Raw genomic sequence first — 4,622 nt, 5'->3', positions numbered from 1 at the left:
CCCTTTTTGCTTAAACCAGCCAGAATGCATTTTTATTCACTAATTAAACCCTTACTGATAAACTTTTAAATTGGAACTTAATGATTATTAGATGTAGGGGTACAAGTGCATTAGTACTCTTAACTCATGGAGTTGAAGAACATTTTTTTTTCTCTTTGACATTTATGTACATTTATATATATATTGTATTTTAGACATCAGGTAAAAACGTATTATTAAAAAGTTTACTGACTAAAAGTGATGAGAAAAATTTCTCACATTATGCTAAAGGTGAACATTATTTGCAAAGGTACTGATTGCTTACAACATTTTTATCTGATTATGAAAATAACATTTACATTAAAGAATTTTTGGAAAGCTAGTTGCACTTTAAGTCTGCTTTTGGTGCTTCAGCCAGGCCCTGTCTTGCCCTTACAAATCTCTTCATTTTGCAAAGTTGACCTATAAATTAGCTGGCTCATATGACACATAATGAGCATCAACCAGTGACTTTTTCACAGAAGCATAGAATTATCTTCTACTAGCTATTTGTCAGTGACTTGATAACTTTAAATACTGCATATATTCAAATGCTGAAATATCTGTTTCTTCATGAAAATTAAGTCCTATGCTAAGGTTCTTGCCCTCTATCACAGTATATAATATCTCAGACTCAACAGTTAAATTCAGAAAGAGACAATGTAACTTGCTAATGAATTATTTATTTCCACTGGATCACCCATAATATTGTATTCTCAGTAATATGATGAAAATAATTCCATAGAGGGTACTTTTAATATGATATAAATTTCAATTTTATTTTACAATGGATAATCTAATTTCCAAACAAAGCAAAGCTTTAAGGAAAGGTTTTCTCTTTTTAATGAAATAGGATAATAGGTAGGGGGAACATTCTTCAGTTTTATTTTTTGTTGTTGTTTAAAAGTTAAAAAATTATTTGCAGTCTTGAAATCTGTCATATAATGTATGTCCTCAGAGAATGCCACATAAAATGGGAGTAACAAAAAGTATCAGTGTGCTTGATGCAATATTGCCAGTAACTTCATTCCATTTCAGTAATGTTTCTTTTTTTTTATTTTTTTTATTTTTTACAGTTTTATTTTTGTGTACGCATTTGTTTAACAATCACTGAATTTCTAGACCAGTTCAGGTAACTGAAGAGCCTTTATAAGTAGTTTATATTGTCTAGAACCAAGGTATGCTGCAAATCCAGTCTGGAGCAAAATGGGAAATAACATCTTTCTAAAGACAGGCTTAGAAATTCTGATCCAGTAGGTTAAGATGTTTCCTTTTTCTGGTAGCAGGGCTGAGGCATACCTGGCTGCTAGACCACCATTTACAGGTATAGCCAAGACAACAGGGTATACACTACCCAAAGACTCAAGATGATTTTCCATCTTGAGTCTTACGCTCTCGTCCCCAAAATCGGTGCTTCCTCCGGGATTCCTCAGCCACTAAATGTTCACTGCAACCTTCACTCAACTAGCCCGGGCGCAGCCATCTTTAGTTGCCCAGTAATGTTTCTTATCTTTTGGTGTGATGATATGTTTACATGCAAATCTTCAAAACTTGACTTTCTTCATGTTTCTGAAGGGTTGTCAACTGTCACTCATCCAACTAAGAAATTACAAAATTGCCCCTGTTCTCTGATAAAAAGAACAGTTTGTCCAAGGGCAGAAGTACTACTATATAATTAATATAATCTTGCCATAAACATAGTGCCTGAAGCCTTGAGTCCCTAGGCCATGTCTATAAGGGTGACTGATGTAATGATTAATATTTATATCACACAACTGATTCTCTTGCAATGGTTGGAGATCATGAAATTAATGCACTGGATGGCTTAATTATTTTATGGTCAAAGCTGAATAAATTAGTAAATATCACTTTTTATCTATTATTCATTATATTTCTTTGCATATCAATTTAGTGTTTGCTAGTAAAGGATTTAGAAAATAGGCTATTCTTGTTTTCTTTAGCCCGTCTTAATATAATTGATTTTTGTCAACAGTGAACTTAAAAAATTAAGTATCACTTTCTTGATAGTGATGATGATAAAAATTGCACTAATGTAAGTTCTAGTTTAAATAGGTAGATTATTTTATACTTTCTGGGCACATTTTTTTTTCCTTTCTATTGATATAATTTTCTCTCTATAATAACTCTGTGAGATAGGGAAAAATGTCATTTTCCATATTATAGAGATGAGAAGACTGAAACCAAGGAAGACCTGCTAGACTTTGCACAGTCCTGTGTCAGAAAAATGGGAAAGAGAGGTAATTAAGACATATGAGTTTTCAAAGGCTACATCTCTATCTGCCACTTATTGATGTTAAACTTATTGAATTTTCTCTGCTAAAGAATTTTGTATTCACTCAGAGAGAAAGAAAAACAAGGTACTACATATTAAAAAAATATATTGTCTTTATATGCACAGGCAGCTTAGCTAATAACTTATTTGAATAAACTTCTGTTAGGCACATTTGTATACAAGAGTGATTCCCAGAGACAGAATATGGCAAGTATCAGAATTCCATGGGTATATTTTTAATATAATCATGCTCTAAAATTATGTCTACCTGGGGAGGGTGCATACCTCAGTCAGCTCAGGCTGCAATAACAAAATATACAGACTGAGGGTCTTAAATAACCAACATTTATTTCTCATACTTCTGAAGGCTGAGAGGTCTAAGATCAAGATGTGGATAGCTTTAGTGTCTGGTAAGACCCTTTTCCTGGTTGGAAGATGGCTGCCTCCTTGTATCCTCACACAACAGAAGGAGAGAGGGCTCTGGTCTCTTCCTCTTCTTATAAGGGCACTAATCCAATCACAAGGGCCCCACTCTTATTACCTCATCTAAACCTAATTACCTCCCCAAACCTCCACCCCCAAATACCATCACATGGGGGATTAGTGTTTCAACATATGAGTTTTGCAGGGGAGTGAGGAGGACACAAACATTCAGACCACAACAGGGTTGTGTTTTACCCAGTGTGTAACTGTTTGTGATGGGAGCATGTCATTAGATGCAGGTAACTGAGAACCAAACAAATGTGAATCAGCGACATATACCCCAGTGAACCCTCGTGGCTTCCCACTCTTGGCTGATCAGCAGAAACAGATGATCCTACAGACCAGAGAATCACTGGAATTCAGATGTAGCTTATTGTACAACCTGAGATAATACTGTTACTACAACATTTCAGTTAGAATGGAGTTTAAATATGAATACCCTATAGGATCCTCAAAGAAGGATCAGCAGTTCAGAGGATCTGTAGTACCTGAAGAAGACTTCTGGAATCTGATGGTTGATTTCAACTTCCCAACATCTTGAGCCTTTGTGTTCTCTGAAACCTTGGCTTTGATTCATCCTCTGCCTCTTAAGATTTTCAGTCAACTTTGTTTGGACATGCCCAAACAAACCACCTCTAGCTCCAGAGCCAAACTCCGGATCAATTTGACTTGACTGAACCATATTCCACTTTGTCAGGTTTGGGGAAATGTTTTCAGGGGCACCCTTAGTCATATATGCAGGGGGATGGTACACACTCTCATATATAAAACTTGGGACCTTGATTTGTCCACCATTGGAAAGTAGTTCCAGCAAGCTTTACAGGTGTAACAGATATGTTAACGGCATTGGGGCAGTAGTTCACCACAGCCACTGACATCAGGTTTGGCCGTCACAGTGGAATGGGGATATATTCACATGTGCAGAGAGCATGAAAAAGAGCACTGCTTTAGAGAAGTCCCTTGGCAGGCCCTCAAGCCTTACTCAGTCCTTACGAAGAGAACAGACAAGAGGGTGGCAGGATCCAAGTTCTAAAGCCATTAGTGTACTTACTAGGAGTATGCCCAAAGGATAGAAAATAGTGGACATTTATTTAAAAGCTTTGTCTTTAGCTTTAGACTGGAAATCCACATGGCCTGAAGTCCACTGCACATATCAGACTCCCTGTGGTACAGACATTTCAAACAACATGTCATATATCTGAGCATGCCACTGTTGTCCCTGAGGTCCTCGGCTGCAGGAGAAATCAGAAGCTTCTGCACAAGTGCCAGTCATGGGTGAAGCAGCCTTCTTGGATTTTTGTGTCAGCAATGCCAAGTTCACTTTCCATTTGCTTGTATCTCAATTTCTTTTTTCTGTAGTGAATCCAGAGAAGGCTGTTCTAATGATAACTCCTACCTAGTAGTGCTTACCATGTGTCAGAACTATAAGAAATTTACATATAAAGCCTCATTTAGTCACCAAGAACACATTTATGAGGTAGTTCTAATTATCATTTTGGGGATGGAGAGAACAAAACATAGAGAGGTTAAATAACTTGCCTGAGGTCATACAGCTAGTAAATGAATAGCTGGAATTATAGCCCAGGGAGTCCATGCTTTTCACCACTATACTACATTGCCTCTTAATTAAATTATACCGCTGAGATGTTAATAAGTATTACCTATTAGCCCAAAAAGGTTTGGGGGAAATAACAGAAGCCTTGGTTTCATTATGCTGATCTCAGGATTGTTAATCTTTGATGGGGGTGGGTGGGTTTTGTGCACTGTCTTTGGGAGCCAGGATTCTAGAAAATATATTTCAAGAAAAGCTGATATTAGTTATTAAAAC

General features: G+C 36.6%; 1 pseudogene; it reads right to left on the bottom strand.

Annotated features, from left to right (window-relative positions):
- Window positions 1-1,089: 1,089 nt before the first annotated feature.
- On the bottom strand, window positions 1,090-1,397 carry LOC150010092 (transmembrane protein 126A pseudogene; annotated as a pseudogene).
- Window positions 1,398-4,622: the final 3,225 nt, after the last annotated feature.

This window comes from Furipterus horrens, unplaced genomic scaffold (genome assembly GCF_987537825.1).
Source record: "Furipterus horrens unplaced genomic scaffold, mFurHor1.1.pri manual_scaffold_5, whole genome shotgun sequence".
Classification (NCBI taxonomy): domain Eukaryota; kingdom Metazoa; phylum Chordata; class Mammalia; order Chiroptera; family Furipteridae; genus Furipterus; species Furipterus horrens.
This window is presented reverse-complemented; position numbering and strand designations above follow the sequence as displayed.